The 19964-nt window shown below is 37.5% G+C and overlaps 1 protein-coding gene and 1 non-coding gene across 2 annotated transcripts in view; both read left to right on the top strand.

The window, feature by feature from the left end:
• The window catches only part of Arid2 (AT-rich interaction domain 2), a 157888-nt gene that overhangs the window by 30733 nt on the left and 107191 nt on the right, over window positions 1-19964 (top strand). The window lies entirely within an intron of this gene.
• On the top strand, window positions 17433-17538 carry LOC122106377. The gene has a single exon (XR_006147154.1). It is a non-coding gene; the product is annotated as a U6 spliceosomal RNA (small nuclear RNA).

The following is a 19964-nucleotide window of genomic DNA, read 5'->3' as shown; positions in this document are numbered from 1 at the left end:
TTAGCTATTAAAATTTTTTTCATAGTAAAGCTAAGTAGGTCTAACTTTTAAATTAAAGTATAATTTTTCTCTTGTCTATTTCCTGATAGTCACAATTGTGTTATGAGTATAACTCTAGCCTTGATGAAATGGCATAGATTTAAAAATTACTGGTTGTGTTTAACTTTATCTTTTTGCTTGATGTTATTTAAGCAGTAAAGTCTATTGAGTTTCTAAAAATTACAATGAATATATATATATATATATATATTTTTTTTTTTTGCCAGTCTTGGGGCTTGAACTCAGGGCCTGGGCACTGTCCTTGAGCCTCTGTGCTCAAGGCTAAGTGCTGTACCACTTGAGCCACAGAACCACTTCTGGTCCTTTCTGTTTATGTGGTACTAAGGAATCGAACTCCCAGGGCTTCATGCATGCTAGGCAAGCCCTCTTCCAATAAGCCACATTCCCAGTCCCAGAGTTTCTAAAACTTATTATTTATAATTTAAACACAATAAAAATTTCCTTCTTTAACATTACTATGAGTTTTGATGAGTAGAAACAGTTGTCTAAGTAACCTGAGAAATGAAGATATAGAAGAGTACCATCACCCCTCAAATTCCCCAGTTCCTTTGTAGGCAACCACTTTCCATATTCTGTTTCTGACAACTACTAATCTGTTTTATACTCATAATTTTGCCCTTTCCAAAATATCATATACTGTATTTATGTATAACTTTTCAGTCTGCCTTCTGTAGTTACTTAGTATAGTGCATCTGAGATTCACACATATTGCCTGTGTCAGAGTTCATTCCTTCTTATTGCCAAGTAGTTATTACGGTTTAAACATGAATCATGTGTTGAACACTTGGTGTCAGTTGTGGTGCTAGTTTGGGAGGTGGTGGAAACTTTAGGAGGTGGGTGGGACCTAGCTGGAGAAAGTAGGTTACTAGAGTATGACTTTGAAGATTATACCTGGTCACCAGTCCCATTCTTTCTCTCTCTCTCTGCTTCCTATCTGCCATGAAGTTGAACAGTCTCCTCAATGATTCTCCCACCATGATGTTCAGCCTTGCTTCAGACCCAAAGTAATGGACCAGGTGACCATGGACTGAACCCTCTGAAATCAAGAACCAGAATAAGTAATTCCTCCCTTTAAGTTGTTTAGTCAGGTATTTTCTCACAGACATGAAAAGTCTGATTAACACAGATAAAATTGATACCAGAGAGGTTGGGTTATTGCTCTGACTAAACCATACCACATGGTTTCTAAGTTTTCTGAACTGGTTTGTGGGAGGAATTTGGAAGAATTTGGAAATGTGGGCTAGAGAAACCTTAAAATGCTATAAATTCAGCCTAATGGATCATTGTGGCAGGAATTCCAAAGACTAGAAAGTACAAATAATAAAGTCTCTTCTCATGAGTTTTCACATGAAAATGAAGATAGTATTAGAATTGGACTAGAGGCCATTTGTGTTGTATTCTGATAGAGCACTTCCTGAGAAGCTTCCTGGGAAGCTGAGTTTAATAAATTTGAAAGAGGAAATTTCAAGGCAGTAGCATTCAGGTTGTGGCATGGGTTCTGCTGGATGCTTTATTATTATTATTATTATTAGGCACTACCTGGATTTAAACTCAGGGCCTTGCACATCTAGGCAAGTGCTCTCCCACTTGAGCCACACCTCCAATCCTGCTAACTGCTTTTATCTACCATTGCAGTGAGGATAGGAGCAAAAAGCAGGGTAGAAAGACTTAGGACATTTACAATCTACCAATATTGGGTCTCAGGAAGACATGATTCCTGAAGAACTCAATGCCATTAAAAAGAAGCCAGGTACTTTGCATCTGGACAAAAGGAAAGATGTCTTGACATCCCAGGAATTGGCTAGAGTCAACCTATCACAGACTTTAGGATATGAAAGAATAACTTTCCCTTGAGAGAAAGCTAGGGTACCCTGTTTATACAGGGCTGCTTAGAAAGATTTCCCCAGAATTCATTTCTAGTCACTCAGGCATGGAGAGGCCAATGTGATCATGGTCCAAGGTAGCCCAGCAGACATTGTCCTTGTGATGTTTATTTTGCCAGTATGAAAAAATGTGTTACCAGATTATTGGAGGCTTCCACCCAGATTTCAAAGGATGCATTAAAGGCCAGGCAATGTGTAGACAGGGTTGGAATCCCTACAGGCAACCCTTATGAGGGCAGTGAGTGAAGCCTAGGTGCCAGTGGAGACTCCAGGATGTTAGTGTCAGGAATGTGGAAAATCTGCCAGGGGTTTCTGCAGACTGTAACAGGTGCAAGCCCAAAAGAGAGAGTATGTGGGCTACAAAGAGCATGGCCATAGGAGTGAGGCTGCTCTATGTTCCTTGGAGCTCATATCTCAACCACATGTCCAAGATTCCAGACATAGAGCTGCAGGATTTAATATTTGCCTTCCTGGATTTCTATCTTGCTTGGGTCCCATGCTTTCTACAATAGCATTCCTACATTTTGGAATGGGACTGTTTACTCTGTGGTATTGTATGTGGAAGTGTGTAAATCGTTTTTATTTTCATAAAGACACAACTTTGAGAGGAAACTTTGAAGTTGCTTTTCTTGTTGTTATTGTTGGTTGTGGGGCTTGAACTCTGGGCCTAGGCACTGATCCAGAGCTCTTCAGCTCAATGTGAGTCCTCTACCACTTGAGCCACAGTGCCGGTTTTCTGGTAGTTAATTGTAGATAAGGGTCTCACAGACTTTCCTTCCTGGGCTGGCTTTGAACTGGGATCCTCAGATCTCAACTTCCTGAGTAGCTAGGATTACAGGTATGAGTCACTGGTGCCCACTGAAATCGCATTTTTGAACAATGTTGGCGCTGTTAAGAATTTGGGAACTCTTAGATTAAATTCATTTTTCACTGTGTGATGTTCATGAGGTTTTGGGGGTCCAAAGACAAATGTTATGGTTTAAATGTCAAGATGGATGCCACTATTTTGGAGGTGGTTTAAGCTTTTAGAGGTAGGGCCTAGAAAGAGGGAGTAGATTACTGGAGATGTGATTTTGAAAGTTGTATTTAGTCCTTTAATTTGTTTCTTGCTTTCCTGTCTTGTTATTAAGTGAATGGCCTCCTCCTCAGCATGCTCCCACCACCATGATGCTCAGCCTTACTACAGGCCCAAAATAATAGAACCAGTTGATTACTGACTGCTCCCCTTGAAGCCCTGAGGCAAAATAATTACTTTCTCCCTTTAAAGTGTTCTGCCAAGTGTTTTCTCCCAGGGAAGTCTGAATATATACTAGTATTTTCTTGTATGGATAATAGTGCAGGTTATCATTCCTTGGTTGAGTGATATTTTAATTATTTCTACTTTTTTAATTGTTTTATTATTTGCCAGTCCTGGGGCTTGAACTCAGGGCTTAGCTACTGTTCCTGAGCTTCTTTTGTTCAAGGCTGGCACTCCCCCACAGAGCCACAGGGTCACTTCCAGGTTTTTCTGTTTATGTGGTACTGAGGAATTGAACCCAGGGCTTAATGCATGCTAGGCAAGCACTCTACCACTAAACCACATTTCCAACCCTATTTCTACTTTTTTGTTGTTGTTGTTGGTGGTGGTTGTGGGGCCTGAACTGTGGGCCTGGGCGCTGTCCCTCAGCTCTTCAGCTCAAGGCTAGCGCTCTACCACTTGAGCCACAACACCACTTCCGGCTTTTTCTGCTTATGTGGTGCTGAGGAATAGAACCCAGGGCCTCATGTATGCAAGGCAAGCACTCTACCACTGAGCCACCTTGTCAGCCCTATTTCTACTTCTTAATAATAAAAATAATGTAAACATTCACATATTCCTTAGTATGTGAGCAGAAAATTTCATTTTTTCAATATATACTGGCGAATTAAGTTGCTGGGTCATAATTTTTAAAAAAATTAAATGTTGGTATGGGAAACTTGATTGTGGGGCTCCCTGCAATTAGGTCTGGTGCTCAAGGTCTAGTGCTCCTCTGCCACTTAAGCCACACCTTTATTTCTGGCTTTTTGCTGTTTAATTAGAGATTAGAGTCTCATGGACTTTTCTGCCCTAGTTGGCTTCTTACTGCAATTCTCAGATCTCAGTCTCCCGAGTAGCTTGGATTACAGGTGCAGGCTATTGGTGCCTGGCTAATACCTTAAGTATTAATTTAGCTGCATAATAAACTGCTGGGTTTTGAGAATAGCTGATCTGATTTGGTTCCTTTTATCAATGTATGAAAATTCTAATTGTCCTTTGGCTTTGTTAGCACTTAATAGTATGTTCAGTGTTTGTTTGTTTTTTTAAAGCCATTTTAAAGGATTGTAGTAGTGCTTCATTATTCTTTTAACTTGTATTTTTCAAAGTGACTAATGATGTTGAATAATTTGGGATATATGGTGATGCTGAGGATTGAACCTTTGAGTATGCTAGGCAAGAATTCTGTCACACTACATCTCTGACCAAGGTGGAACATTTTTTATGTTTTCCTATATCTTTGCTATGTGACCTTAAATTTTCTGCCCATTTCTTTGTTGAATTTTTCTTTATTTTCACTGTTGAATTTTATGTTTTTAAAATGTTCTAGATATTAGTCCCTCATTAGATATATGATTTTCAGTTTTTTTCTCATTCACTTGTGTTTTCATTCTTTCTTTAATAAATGTTATTGGAATATAGTTGGCATACATTGAAGTGAGTCATGTATAAAGTGTGCAATTTGGTAACTTTTGACATAAAAATCCATTACTACTAAGGTGAGCCGTGTGGCAGTGGCTTATCTGTAATCCTAGCCACTCCGGAGATGAGGGTCAAGATTCCAAGCCAGTTAAGGTAGAAAAGTCTAAGAGATTTTATCTCCACTCACCCAGCGAAGTGCTTGACTGGAGGTTTTACTCAAGTAGCAGGGTGCTAGCTGTGATCCGAAAGCTGAGCTAGGGGTAGAAACCCTGAGTTCAAGCCCTAGTACTTAAAAAAAAAAAGTATGTGTGTTGGAGGGTGGGGTGGGGAAGTGAACATATTTGTAACCTGGAATAATTCTTCCTTTGGCTCAACAGGCAACCAGTAATTTGTTAGTTTGTTTCTTTTCATAACAAGATACTTTGTGTTTTTAGAAGTTCTTTTTTCTTTTCCGGGTCCTGAGACTTGAATGCCTGGCCTGGGCTCTGTCTCTAAGCTTTTTGGTCAAGTCCAGCACTCTACTACTTGAGCAACAGCACTACTTCCTGCTTGAAATCTTGATCCTCAGATCTCAGCCTCTCTGAGAAGCTAGGATTACAAGATTTGAGGCACCAGTGCCTGGCTTAGAAGTTCTTATCAGTGAAATCCTACTTACAGTGTATGCAGTCTAGTCTTTCACTTAACAACTTGATTTTTTTTTTTTTTTTTTTTTTTGTGCTGGTTCTAAGGCTTGAACTCAGGGCCTGGATGCTGCCCCTGAGGTTTTTTTTTTTTTTTTTTTTTTTGGTCCCTGAGCTTTTGTACCCAAGGTTAGTGCCCTACCACTGGAGCTATAGCTCTGTTTCCACTGAATTACTTGAGATCTATCCATGTTGCTGTTTGATTGCAGCAACCATGTTGCTGATTGATTTTATACTTGAGTAAGAGTTAATAGTGGGGCTATTACAAATAAAGCCACTTACAAATGAAGCAAATCCTTTTTTCAAAAAATTATACTTCTCTTGAAGTAAAATAGGTACATAATTTGGTAGGTGTATGTTTAAGTAATTAAACTTTCAAATTTTTTTCAATAGTGATTGTAACATTTTACCTTTTCATCAGTAGCAGTATATGAGAAAGTTCTAGTTATTTTACATCATCACTAACAGGTAACAGGCAACACAATCTTAATGTGTTTAAAATTTTCCTCTTCCCTGATGATCAATGTCATTGTATGGTTATCTTATACTTATTTGTAATTTGTTAGTCAGAAAAATATTTTGAGAAAATTTTAATTTAAAGGAAGATTATTTTTCTTGTATTAGCTTTTGTTTTGTTTTGTTTTTTGGTCAGATGTGGGGCTTGAACTCTAGGCCTGGACACTGTCCCTCAGCTGAAGGCTAGCGATCTACCACTTGAGCCATAGTGCCACTTCAGGTTTTCTGGTGGCTTATTGAAGATAAGAGTCTCACAGACTTTCCTGTCCAGGCTGGCTTTGAACTGTGAGCCTCAGATCTCAGCCTCCTGAGTAACTAGGATTACAGGCATGAGCCACTGGAGCCTGGCTCTTGTATTTACACACAGACACATACATACACATCTGTGATTTCAGCTATGTGATTTGCAAATACTTTTTTCAGTGTTTTGCTTTCCTTTTTCCTTTTTTTTTTCTCTTTTTTTCTTTTGCCAGTCCTGCAGTTTGAACTCAAGTCCTGGCCACTATCCCTGAGCTTCTTTTGCTCAAGGCTAGCACTCTCCCACTTGAGCCACAGTGCCATGTCTGACTTTTTCTATTTATGTGTTACTAAGGAGTTGAACCCAGGGCTTCATGCATGCTAAGCAAGCATTGTACCACTAAGCCACATTCCTAGCCCTTGCTTTTCATTTTCTTATGAAGAGAGGAAGTCATTTAAATGTTCATAAAGTTGAATTTAACTATTTTTTAAAGTATTATGCTTTTAGTTTTGTATCTAAGAAATCTTAGTTTTACCAAAGAGCCCAAATATTTTACCTTATGTCTTCTAAATGTTTTATAGTTCCAAGTTTTACATTTGAATGTATGTACTATCATGCCTTGATTTTTGCATGGATATCAGATACAGTTCATCTTTAATCTGTTAGTGACAATTCATATACTTTTCATGTATTCTTAATTTCAGTCCATCATACTTTGAGATTTCTTCTTTGAGTTCTTTCTCTTAGGAGTTGATTGGAAGTACATTTTTAAATTTCCAAACATTCAGGAATATTTTCCAGATATACTTTGGCTATTGATTTTGAATTTCATTTCATTTTGGCCAAAGAGCATCCTTTTTAGGATTTACATTTAATTTATTGAGAGTTGTTTATAGTCTGGTTAATTGTATGATATGTCCATTGTACATTTTTAGGAGACTTTATCCTGCTTTTTATTTGGAGTACTGTATGTAAACATCAGTCTAGTTAAGTCGTTGGAAATGCTGTTCAATCCTGTTGTATTTTTGCTTTCCATCTGTTCATTATATCAGTTATAGTTTTGTCTATCTTTTTTTTTTTGGTACTAGTCCTGGGGCTTGAACTCAGCTTGGGTGCTGTCCCCGTGCCTTTTAGCTAGTGCTCTACTACTGAAACCACAGATCTACTTCTGGTATTTCAATTTTTTATTTATTTTAATTTTTCTAGTGGTTAATTGGAGAGAAGAGTCTCAGGGACTTTCCCGCCCTGTCTGGTTTCAAACCATGATCCTCAGATCTCAGCTTCTTGAGTGGCTAGGATTACAGGTGTGAGCCACTGGCGCATTTATTTGTTTTTTGAAACTATTGACAAGTACATAAATGTTCAAGATCATATCTTCTTGTTGAAATGACTCCATTGTGATCATGAAATTATCTTATTCATCTGTGGTAATCATTTTCTTGTCTGCTGTGCTACGTATGAGTCAAACCTAATGCCTATGCCTTATGCATGCTAAGCAAGTGCTCTATCACCAAACTATGTCTCCATCTCCTCTTCTGAAATCTATCTTGCCTGGTACCAATATAGCCATTCCAATGTTCTCTTTTACTAATGTCAGTATGGTATATTATTCTCATGTTTGTTTTTTTGGTGCATGTTTAGTTTATTCTGGTGTTTAGACCAGGTCTTTGCATTTGCTAGGCAAGCACTCTACCTCTTGAGCCATGTCTCTATCCCTTGTTGCTTTAATCTTTTTTTTTTTTTTTTCTTTTCAGATAGGGTCTTACATTTTTGGCTGGACTAAATCTTACTACTTAGGTCTCCTGGTGTGTGACATGAAGTCATTTGTTTTTTGTTTTTGTTTTTTTTTTTGCTTTTGTTTTGAGACAGAATCTCAAAACTATTTAGCCCAGGATGGCCTTGAAGTGCCAGGATTATAGGTATATTATGGTATATATCATCATACCTGGTTTTCTCTTTCACTTTTGTGTATTTATATTTAAAGTTCTATTTGTACATATCATTGCATTCAGATGTCCTTTTCTAATCCAATCTTTCCTTTAATTGGGATGTGTAGACCACAGTATATTTTTTGTAGCTAGAGTTCCAATTAGACTTAAATCTACCTTTTGCTACTTATTTCCCATTTTTTTAATCTTGTCAATTTGTCATTGGTTCCTTTTTCAACTTCAGTTTTCTTTTGTTTTTTCTTTTCTTTTTTTTTTCTGCTAGTCCTGGGGCCTGGGCACTGTCCCTGAGTTGCTTTTGCTCAAGGCTAGCACTCTATACCACTTGAGCCACTTCTGGCCTTTTCTGTTTATGTGGTACTGAAGAATAAAAGGGCCTCATGCATGCTAGGCAAGCACTCCACCGCTAAGCCACATTTCTAGCCATCAACTTCAGTTTTCTTTTGATTATCTTTGGTGTTACTGTAGCTTAAACTAAGGGCCTTGTACTTGATTGATAGGCACTTTACCACTTGAGCCACACCCTCGGCCCTTTTTGCTTGTCATTATTTTTGGTCTTGTTGAATATAGTTTTATTGGGCATTAGAACTTCTCGATAAATTTGCATTTATAGTTGAAATGAACAGTTTGTTTTGAAAAGTGTAATTTTCTTTGTTTAGGATCTCTTTCAATAACTGTATTCAAATAATTGACTCTTTTTTTTTTCTTCAAATAATTGACTCTTAAATGACTTAAAGTTAGCCTATAAGTCTGGTTTCAAAACATGGCTCACACCTGTAATCTTAGTAATTTAGGAGGCTGAAATTGGATTAGTTTCAAGGCCAGCCTTTGACCCTATTCAAAAATAAAGAAAGCATCTACTCAGGAAGCTGAGATTTGAGGATTGCAGTTTAAAGCCAGGCCAGGCTGGAAAGCCCATGATATTCTTATTTTCAATTAACCACCAAAAAGCCAGAAGTAGAGCTATGGCTCCAAGTGATAGAGTGCAAGCTTTGAGCAAAAAAGCTCAAGGACAGTATCAAGACCTGAGTTTAAGCCTCAGGACGAGCAGGTGTGCATGTGTGCACACACATATGCACGTACACACTCCCATGTACACACACAGATTGACAATATGGCTCAGGTAGGTAGAGTGCCTTCCTACAAGCACAGGGCCCTTATTTCAAACTTCAGTACTGCCCTTTCCATCCACAAAATGGGTATTTTCTTGTTTAGAAAATTGGATGGATGAAATTCTTTACAGATGCTCCTAAGCTTAATAAAGGAACTACATCTTTTTTTTTTTTTTGCCAGTCCTGGGCTTGAACTCTGGGCCTGGGTGCTGTCTCTCAGCTCTTCAGCTCAAGGTGAGTACTCTACCACTTGAGCCACAGCACCACTTCCGGCTTTTTCTGCTTATGTGGTGCTGAGGAATTGAACCCAGGGCCTCATGCATGCAAGGCAAGCACTCTACCACTGGGCCACCTTCCCAGCTCAGGAACTACATCTTAATAAACGCATTCTAAGTTGAAAATATTCTAAATAAAAAATACTTTCAATACACCTAGTTTACCAAACATCATAGTGAGCAACACAGGGAGTTCACTGTAGTGTCTTGGTGGATTATGTTCAAACTTGTATAATGGACTGAGTTATGGTTGAATGATACTGCCCAGAATTGTCAGAAATATTTATAAGGCATATCTTTATTATTGTCTGTAGTCCAGAAAATATTGAAATTCAAAATTTCAGGCATAGTTTTGTACCATTTGATAGGGTGCTTTTACTTATTTATTTTTCCCAGTCTTGGGGCTTGATCTCTGGTCCTAGGCACTGTCCCTGAGCTTTGGCTCAAGGCTATACCACTTGAGCCATAGCATCACTTCTGGCTTTTTTGAGTAGAAGAGAAGAGTCTCATGGACTTTTTCTGCCCATATTGGCTTTGAACCATGATCCTCAGATCTCAGCCTCTTGAATAGCTAGGATTACACGTGTGAGCCACTAGCTCATGGCTTTGATAGGGTACTTTTAAAGTATAGAATGAATGGTAAAAGGCAGTTAGGAGATTGGATATCAGGTCAAGCAAGGGATCAGATCTGAAACAAAGCCCTGGGGACCAACTTGACTCATCTGTCTGTCTGTGTGTGATGTGTGTTCCAGACAATCGGATGATGTATCCGTGCTATGTGTCAGATGAAGGGGCTATATCTTTGGTCTGAAAAAGTTAGTGGGCATGGTTTTTCTAATATAGGCTTAATATGCCCCATGTCATGTGTTCCTGGTTTAGTTTGATAAGTATATGTAGCAATCTTTTATTTACATGAATAAGGTATATATTAGCTTATGTCATGAGATGATGGTTGTTTACTTGCACAAACAAGATGTAGAGTCATTGTGTACCAACCAGTATTTGTACTCAGCATAAACTGCTGTTTTATATAATAGTTGCTCAGGCAAAGCACAGTCTGAAAGCTGTGGAGTAACTTTGTAGCAGGGCACTGTCTGATCTCTACAAGAGAGAAATCACTCATCACCCACAAAGGAACACTAATAAATTAATGTGTAACACCTTACTAGAAAAAAGGGAGTAGGATTAACAAAATTCTTAAAGGAAAGGCCTGTTTGAGGATCATATATTTTAGGAATCTATCTTTCAAAAATACCCATGAGAGAAAAATAATCTCTGGTAAGCAAAATTGAGAGAATTTTGCTTTCTAAGAAATACTAAAGAAAGTTGTTCAGAATGCAAACAAATGATACCATGTAGTAATTTGAATCCATAAAAGTAAAGACCACCAATAAAAATAATTAAGTAATTACGAGTGATTTAAGACTATTTAAAATAGTTTCTGGGTGTTGTTGGGCCTAAAGCTATTTATTATTAGGCCTATACAGTTGATAGTTACAACTAAATCTACAGGAACAAGTGAAGAAAATAATAAATATAACTCCAAAATTAATATGATAAACCTTCACTTTGCTCTCCTTGTTACAGGTTGGTTTTTTGTTGTTGTTGTTGCTGTTCATTTGTTTGTTTTTTGGTCAGTCATGGGGCTTGTTACAGGTTGTTTTTTGTTTTTGTTCATTTGTTTGTTTTTGGTCGGTCATGGGGCTTGAACTCAGGGCCTGAGCACTGTCCCTGAGCTTTGTCTCTCAAGGATGGTACTCTGGCATTTTGAGCCAATTTGAGCCACACCACCACTTCTGGTTTTCTGTGGTTAATTGGAGATAAGAGTCTCTCAGACTTTCCTGCATAGGCTGGCTTCCAACTGTTATCCTCAAATCTCACCCTCCTGAGTAGCAAGGATTACAGGCATGAGCCATCAGTGCCCAACTATTGTTGGTTTTTCAAGTCAAAACCATATGAAGGACTATCAATGTTTTGTTGAGCGTATAGTGTCATTGGATAGCACAAAAATAAGGAAAAGAAACATAGTTGTAGCGGAGTAATGTTCTATCTGATGAAAGAAACAGCTCAATATATTCAAAAGTATGGCTAGAGAAATTTAAATGTCTGGATATAGTGGCTTCTGCCTGTAATTCTTAATCCTAGCTACTCAGGAGGCTTGAGATTGGGAGGATTATGGTTCAAGGACAGCCTGGACAAAAGTTCACAAAGACCCCTCTCAAACAATAGCTGGGCATTGTGCTATATGCCTGCCATCCTAGTTATGTTGGAGGCTGAAATTGGGAACATGGAAGTTCCAGGCCAGCTTATGCAAAGAAAGTTTGCAAAAAAAATACCATCTTGACTGGAGAAGCTGGGTGTGATGGCCTATACCTTTTATCCGAGCCACAGCAGGAAGTGTTATAGAGAGAGATTGCCATCCAGGCTCTGGCCTGGTTAGAAGGTAAAATTTTTATCTTAAAATAACCAGGTGAAGAAAAAAAGGATGAAGGTGTGACTCAGTAGTAGAGTGCCTTCCTAGCAAGCAGAGTTCAAATCCCAGTTACTGGAGGGGAAAAAGAAAAGAAAAAAATTTAAAATGTTCACCTAGAAAATATTCAGTTAACTGTGAAAGGAAACAGGAATAGAGTAATAGAGGTTGGGTACTCATGACTCATGCCTATAATCTTAGCTACTCAGGAGCCTCTGATCTGGAGGATCACTGTTTGAGGTTAGCCCCAGCAGAAAAAGTTCACTAGACTTCTCCAAAATAACCAACAAAAAAAGCCAGGTTGGAGGTGTGGTTGCTAGGCTACCAAGCATGAGACCCTAAGTTCAAATTCTGATACTGCCAAAACAAAAAGATTAATAGAGAAAGCAAGACATGGGATACACATGAAACAAAAAAGCAAAATGATAGGTGTAAGTCAATTATATAAAATATGAGTAAATATAAATGTTTTAAACAATCAAAATTTAAATATATCAGACTAGATAAAAAAATATATTCACCTATGTGCTATTCAGGAGATACATACTTCCAAATAATCATTAAGTCAAAGAAGAAATTAGAAGTGAAATTAGGAAATATTATGAAATTGGTAAAAGTAAAGGCAAAATATATGAAATGTGGATGTAATTAATACTTTATAAGAATAAAGGACCTGTACATGTACCATGATACATTTTTTTTTCTTGTGATGGGAATTTAACTCTAGGGCCTCATTTATGCCATATAAGTGCTATCAGAATAAGCTCCACCCAGGTTTTGGTAAGTTTGAGTCTATATAAGTTATTTACAACTTTATTTAGCACCACTTTTTCAAAGACACTTCATATAACGTATTTATCACAGGTCATTTATTATGTATTTCATTTGAATCATGTCTTTGGGGTTGTTAGGTCAACTATTATCATCGACCTTTTCCTTTGGGTATTAAATTTGTATGTTTAAGTGAAGATGAATTACAGCATACTCTTTTAAATGTATGTAGATATGGCTTTCCCATTGGTGTCCCAACATATAACATGGGTGGAACTCTTTATTTAGATTAAGTTTCTAAACTTTTTTGGTAACTACTGCAGGAGGCGGGTTGTTCAGATTTGCTGTTACTGTTAAACGTTCGTTATAGCCATGTATTCATACATGAGGATGACAAATAATTTGCAAAAGTTAACACTTATTGAGTGAATACTTAAGTATATGAGACTTGTAGTGGAGAATTGTTTAAGCTAAATCCTAGATTATTTGAAGTTATTCCCAGTTTACTGCAGTGATTTTCAGCAACACACATTTTTGCTTCCCAGGAGACATTTGGCAATGAGAATAATCATTTCTTTTAGTGTTTGATTTAATTCCATTTCCATGCCATTACTCTTTAAGACTTTAGTTGACTAACAGAATGTCTAACTCTGGAAAGGTTAGGTATTTGCCTTCTCAGAGAGAATCTGTAACTGTTTTGGGTCACTGTTCTCTGTGCTTGACCCAGTCTACCACAACTCTAATGTAGTAACTTATACCATTGGTCTTTCTATCTTTTGGTTTTGTCAGGGGTACCCTCTTTCTGCCCAACTCAATCATTGAATCCAAGTGAGAAAGGAATTTTATGTTTTCAATCCTTTGTCTCTCACAATCTCCTGGAATTTTTTTTTGAAAATATACTCATTCCTATTCTTGTAAATTGATGCTCTGAACATTAGTAGTTCGATGAATGGGAGCAAGGGATTAAAAAGCATTATAAGGCTCTGCTCTATTGGAACTCTACTTATGAAAAAGATGTCAACTCATTAACTCAGCTGTAGTCAAAATAAGCTAAGTAGTGTAGTTTGGTGACGCTATGACTCAACCTTAGGTAAGTCTGGCATAAATCTACTGTTTATTCTAACTGATGAGTATAAACAAAGCTTAATTTTAGTACACTAAGGGACTGATATTTTAATTTGTAAATTATTCAAGATTCTTTTCTATTTTGCTGGCAATACATTATTCCTGATGTTGACTTCAGTGATTTCTAGCCAGAAGGTAAACTTTTGAAGAATGTTATTAACTGATAACATAGAGAATTGGTGAAAATCTAGTGCTATTATTCTTTGAAAGAATTTACTTCAAGTCATTAATACCATGGTAGACAGTATTTGCTTTCAAGTTTTTATATATTTTATGTTTAATTTGAGAACTTTTTACATAAGTTAAAGTTTTCCATTTTATATAGTTCATGAGATTCTACAGCAGAGTTTTTCTAAGTGAGGTTCTTAGACCAGCATCTTCTGAAAGCTGGTTGAAAGTAAAAACTTTCAGACTTAGTAGGCCTGACATGGGTTTAGGACTAAACAGTGTATGTTTTATGAAGTGCCCCAGGTGGTTCTGTCCAACAGAGAGTAACTTGTTGGAATAAGTTTGCTTCAGTTAGTGCAGCGCTGGTTCTCATTTTGTACATAAAAAATATGCTACATTATTGGTTAAATTCAATAATGTGTGAACAATAAAATGTGAATTCAATAAAATTTCAAAATTATGTGAAATAGAGAAGGAAATGTTTTCAAGAGATCAAAATAGGTAAATATTCTTACAAATCAGTGTAAGATAAAATCCTTAAAATTTTCATTCAGAATCCTGCACTAGGAAGTGGCGCTGTGGTAGAGTGCTAGCCTTGAGCTGAAGAGTTGAGGGACAGCACCCAGGCCCAGAATGCAAGTCCCACGACCAACAATAACAATAAAAAATTCCTGCACTATGGTAGTATAATTATTTACAGTGAGGGGCTGCTGAGGTAAATAAATGGCTGAGGCACAAAACCCACAGGCTAAAAATAATCTCCCATAGAAACTTTTAAAATTGCTAATTGGAGTGATACAAAGAATAGCAGTGCACATTTATACTCCTAACTCTGAGGGGCAGAGATAGGAGGATTGCAGTTTGAAGCCAGCCTGGGCAAAATGTGGCAGAGACCCTATTTCTAAAAATGAGTTGCATTATTGGAATATGTCTGTATTCTTTACATATTCCAGAGGTGGGAGGGGAGGATCACTTTGTAAGGTTGGCGATGGGGATAAAGCGTTGAAACCATATGTGAAAAATAAAGCAAAAAAAAAAAAAAAGGCTGGTGATGTAGGGGCAGAGAGAGGAGAGAGAATATGCTAAAACTATATTCATAGAAGAAAAAAGTCTTAATAGTAACTAGTGCTGAGAAGCTGCTTATGTATATAAAACTATAGTTATTTTAAATAGTAATGAAAAGTAATTAATATTTGGTATCTATAATAGCATTGTAAATTGTGAATTTATTACTGTATATTGTATAGGGAAGAGCAACATTTCTCTATATGCATAAAGGTATTTTGATTCTGTTTACCTCTTCATTTGTACCTTTTGCTTCACTGCCACTTTTTGAATCTGGCTCATTTTATTTAACATATTTAACATCTCCATCCATTTTTCTTTCAAAAGACATAATTTCTTTCTTGATGGCTGAATCATATTTCATTGTGTCTATATTTTACATGTTTTAAATCCATTCATTGATTTAACAGTGATCTAGGCTACTTTCATAGCTTGGCTATTGTGATTAGCTCTATACAAGTAAACATGGATGTGTGGGTATCTCTAGTCTGCTGCCTTACATTCTTTTGTATGTTTACCCAGGAGTCATGTAGCAGGATCATATTCACAGATACTCATTTAATAGTTATTTACTGGATGTGGAGGCAGGGCTTAGTTGGTACCAGCCAATGAGTGAAAGCTTCAGGTACCAAGTTTGAGTCCCCAACTCAGACAAAAAAAAATAAGTATTTACTGAACATGAACAGTGTGCCATACAGTTTGTAGACACTGACAGACAGCACATCCATGATATGACTTCGATGGAATTTATATTTTAAGTAGAGGAGTGGAGGAAATGGTTTTATCTTGTAAAATGAGAATAACCATAAATAAGAGTTTTAAAAACTTGCAGTAAATGATTTGGTATTTTAAAACAAAGGCTTGTGGGCTGGGAAGGTGGCTCAATGGTAGAGTGCTTGCCTTGCATGCATGAGGCCCTGGGTTCGATTCCTCAGCACCACATAACCAGAAAAAGCCAGAAGTGGCGCTGTGGCTCAAGTGGTAGAGCATTAGCCTTGAGCTGAAGAGCTGAGGGACAGCACCCAGGCCCAATGTTCAGGCCCCATGACTGACCAAAAAAAAAAAACAAAACAACAAAAAAACAAAAAAAAAGGGCTTCTAAGTAATTTAGATTAAGAATGGCATCTACCTGTTGGGGGAGGAATAGTTTTACACTCTTGTTTTGTCTTCTGTTTAAATTTTATTGATTTGAAAAAATGATATGCTTTTTTGATGAACTTAAGCTGCTGGAAGATAAAACATCTGATTTTTTATGATAATGCATGCTGAAATTAATGGTGCTATTATTATTTCTCTGAGGAAGAGAGAAGGAATTGCTGTTCAGAGCTAAACAATAAAGTACAGATGTCCCTCAACTTAAATAGGCTGATATCCCTGTAAACCCACCATAAATTGAGAATGCATTTAATTTATCTAACTTACTGAGCATCCCAGCTTAGCAGCACAAGATAATGTAAAAGGCCAGCTGTTCACTCTTGAGATCTTGTGGCAGTGTATATTGGTTCACTTCTACTACTGCCTGGCATCACAAGAGAGTATCATGCCACACATACTGATATTATTAGCCTGGGAAAAGATAAAAATTCAGTGGTTTCTAAGGTGCATATCTATTTGGGGCCATTGTAAAGTAATAACTAGAACTAACCAAAAGTGGGGGACTGTTCATACCTGTATGATTTGAAGTATAGTAGTTCTACCTATTTTGTGGCTTTGTTTTCTGTAGATTGAGTCAGCCATAATCTGCAAGTATTAAATGGAAAATCCCAGAAATGAACCATTTATAAGATTTAAATTGTACATCCTTCTGAGTTGCAAGATGAATCTTGAGCTGACCTGAATCAGACCTAGATGGGAGGGACATGAATTCTTTCTAGAGCATATTCATGTTGTACATAGAAACTGCCTGTTAGTTGATTAGTTGCCATGTACCAGTGTTATGTTGCATTGCTTATGTTCAAGTAACCCTTCCATAGCAGCCTAAGCTGTAACATTTCAGTAGTAGTGAGTGTATTATCAGTAAAAGGAAGACCAGTACCATACAGTAAGACCTCCCACTGGGCCACATTTTTTTTTGTGTGTGTGAAAATACCATACAGAAGGGCTACAATTACATGGGCAAGGTAATGAGTACATTTCTTATCAAGCATTGTTGCCTCCTCCTTTGTTCCTCCCCCCAACCCCCCCCCCCCCCCCCCCCCCCCGGCCAAAGTTATAAAGTTTGTTTTTCGACATAACGTCTTGTACATCTCATTGTTGCAATGGGTCCATCTGTATCCCTATTTAAATGATTTGTTTTTTCCCTTCCCCTCCACAAATTATACCACAAATGAAAGCAGGGGTTATACCGTGGGGGAAGGACATACAAAGCAACGAAGAAATCATCTTATAAATATGTTAGAAACAATCACAAGAAAGAAAGAACATTTGAGTGCTCACTTCGGCAACACATATACTAAAATTGGAATGATACAGAGAGATTAGCATGGCCCCTGTGCAAGGATGACACGCACATTCGTGAAGTGTTCCATATTTTTTAAGAAACAACTGCCCAATAAATAACTGGGCTAAAGACTTAAAGAGAAACTTCTCTGAAGAGGAAAGAAGGCTGGCCAATACACACATGAAGAAATGCTCAACCTCCGTAGCCATAAAAGAAATGAAAATCAAACAACATTGAGATAACACCTCACCCCAGTTAGAATGGCTATGATCAAGAACTCTAATAACAACAGATGCAGAAGGGGATGTTGGCAGAAGGGAATCCTACTGCATTGTTGGTGGGAGTGTAAACTTGTTCAACCACTTTGGAAAGTAGTATGGAGGTTCCTCAAAAGACTCCACATAGAGCCTCCCCTATGACCCAGTAAACCCACTTTTGGGCATTTACCCAAATGTTTACAAATAAGACCACACTAAAGCTACCAGCACGACTATGTTTATTGCAGCATTATTTACTATAGCTAAGATATGGAAGCAACCCAGATGCCCCTCAGTAGATGAATGGATCAAGAAAATGTGTATATATACACAATGGAATTCTATGCCTCCATCAGAAAGAATGACATTGCCCCATTTGTTAGCAAATGGAAAGACTTGGAAAAAATTATATTAAGTGAAGTAAGCCAGGCCCAAAGAAACATAAGTCCCATGGTTTCCCTTATTTGTAATATCTAGTGTATGTCTGAGTCAAGCAGAAAAGGTCAGATAAGGTGATGTTAGGGAAATGAACCCTAAAATATGTATTCAAATGTTTTTTTTTTCTTTCATGCACACATTTATAAGATTATTTTTTCGTTGCTTTGTATGTCCCTCCCCCACAGTATAACCCCTGCTTTCACTGTATTTGATGTCGGTATAATTTGTGGAGGGGAAGGGACAGGTGGACCCATTGCAACAATGAGATGTACAAGTCATTATGTTGAAAACGAACTTTACGACTTTGGTGGGGGGGGACGGAGAGGATTGATTGGGGGTTGGGGGGAGGATGGGAAAGGATGGGAAGGGGAAACAAAAGAGGAGGCTACAATGCTTGATAAGAAATGTACTCATTATCTTGCCCATGTAATTGTAACCCCTCTGTACAGTATTTTCACAATAAAAAAAAAAGAAAAAAACATTTGAATACTTATCTTGGGGTTCATTTCATCTAACAATCAACTTATCTGACTTTTTCTGCTTGACTCAGACATATACTAGTTATTGCAAATAAGGGAAACATGGGACCTATGTTTCTTTGGGCCTGGCTTACTTTACTTAATATAATTTTTCCAAGTCTTTCGATTTCCTAACAAATGGGGCAATGTCATTCTTTCTGATGGAGGCATAGAATTCCATTGTGTATATATACCACATTTTCTTGATCCATTCATCTACTGAGGGGCAGCTGGGTTGCTTCCATATCTTAGCTATGGTAAATAATTCTGCAGTAAACATAGTTGTGCTGGTAGCTTTAGTATGGTCTTGTGATCATTTGGGTAAATGCCCCAGAGTGGGATTGCTGGGTCATAGGGGAGCTCTATGTGGAGTCTTTTGAGGAACCTCCATACTACTTTCCAAAGTGGTTGAACAAGTTTACACTCCCACCAACAATGCAGTAGGGTTCCCTTCTGTCCATATCCCCTCCAGCATCTGTTGCGAGTTCTTGATTATAGCCATTCTAACTGGGGTGAGGTGTTATCTCAATGTTGTTTTGAGTTGCATTTCTTTTATGGCTAGAGAGGTTGAGCATTTCTTCATGTGTCTGTTGGCTATCCTTTTTTCCTCTTTAGAGAAGTTTCTCTTTAAGTCTTTAGCCCACTTATTTATTGGGCAGTTGTTTCTTTGAGGATTTGTTGTTGGGGGATTTAATTTTTTGAGTTCCAGGTATATTTTAGATATGAGACCTTTGTCCGTTGTATGGCTTTCTATTGATCTTGCTAGCTATGTCCTTTGCCATGCAGAAGCTCTGCAATTTCATGCAATCCCACTTGTCCAACCTTTCTTTGATTTGTTGTATTCTGGGTGTCTATTAAGAAAATTTCGGCCTGTGCCAAGGAGACCTAGTGTTTCTCCTATTCCATCCTGTAATGTTTTCAGAGTGTCTGCTTTGACTCCGAGGTCTTTGATCCATTTGGAGTTGATTCTGGTTAGGCCACATTTTTTTAAGTTTCTGCTGTTTTGCAATAGTGCCATAGTCTGGGTACCAAATACATGGAGCTTTGGGGGCCGCCGCCCCACGTTTGTATATATACATGTGTACATTCATCCATATACATATTACATGTATATTACTCACCTATAAACATACATCTATAAGTAATTACATACCTGCTCAATTAATCCTAGAGTTTGGCACAAAATGCTAATTTTCGAGTAAAGTACCACTGTAGGATTATAACAAAAATTTCATAACAGAATTTCAGTATTAAAGATAACTTGTCCCATATTTTCATTTTTTGTCAAATGCTCCAACTTATTTTCA

The sequence above is a fragment of the Dipodomys spectabilis genome, unplaced genomic scaffold (assembly GCF_019054845.1).
Source record: "Dipodomys spectabilis isolate Male_0828 unplaced genomic scaffold, ASM1905484v1 ptg000039l, whole genome shotgun sequence".
In the NCBI taxonomy this organism is placed as follows: domain Eukaryota; kingdom Metazoa; phylum Chordata; class Mammalia; order Rodentia; family Heteromyidae; genus Dipodomys; species Dipodomys spectabilis.
The sequence above is the reverse complement of the archived record's forward strand: the minus strand, read 5'-3'. Positions and strand labels throughout refer to the sequence as shown.